Here is a 1120-nt window from a genome sequence, read left to right on the forward strand (position 1 = left end):
ATATATATATATATATATAATTCCAAGAGAGTTAGAGGTTATGAATCCAACCAACTAAGGGATAATATCTATCCAATATACTGCTAGTAGAATACCCAAATGTTTTTTCATTGCATGGCAATTACACTACTGAATGTCATAAATGAGTGAGGGTAAAAAGTTGTTTTACCCTTAATTTATACGGTAATAAGAAAATGGAGGGGATCAAGAGATGGTATTCATCAACTTTTAGACATTATATTATGTCTATTTAAAGAAACAATTATAACAATATACATACATGTATAACATGTATGTATATTTACATATATATTAAATGTTCTACATAATATATCTTATTACTGGTATTATATATTTTATTACTGGTATTTTTATATTTTATGTATGTATGTAAAGCATAATATGTTATACATGTAGGTATATTGTTATAACTGTTTCTTTAAAAAAATAAATATATATATATTTGTATGTATGTCGTTTTTGTATCTGGTTTGCAAGATTCTTTGTGTGAAATTTTGTTGTGTCTAGGGAGAATCATTATGCCAATATTATTAACACACGCACTGGTTTAATTCCACTTCTTTATCATTAGTCAATTGGTTAAATACCCAACTAATTAATCGATTGTTTGTTTAAATTGATTAAACAGTAAGTCATTTGTTTTGTTTTTGACAATGATTTTCCCTAGATACCATCCTCTCTGCTCTCGTGTGACCTGTGGTCAACTTTCTTTTCACTCCAGCCGCTGTGAAGGCAAGACGAACTACTAGCGTTCTACATCAGATTCGCGTTTGGCCGTTCGGCTTTTTTGTGTTGTTTTCACTGTCCAATTTTTCCTGTCTGGGTTTACGTTTGCCACCTTGGAATCCTCTGTTTAGTTGGTTGATCCACTACTCAGGAAGAGACTATTCTAGAGTACGTCCTGCCTTATCTTCGAAATGTAGAGTTAGAATAGAGGCAGCTGATGAATAATTCCAAGTGGCTTTCTGTTTTCCTATGTGTTCGTTCCGTTGTCTGTAGTTCATTGTTCTAACGTCCTGTACTCTGATATGCATCTATATACACATGTAGATGAAAGTATATACATATATGTGTGTATACATGCATATGTATTTTTTGT

Source organism: Octopus bimaculoides, chromosome 2, assembly GCF_001194135.2.
Source record: "Octopus bimaculoides isolate UCB-OBI-ISO-001 chromosome 2, ASM119413v2, whole genome shotgun sequence".
NCBI classification, from domain to species: domain Eukaryota; kingdom Metazoa; phylum Mollusca; class Cephalopoda; order Octopoda; family Octopodidae; genus Octopus; species Octopus bimaculoides.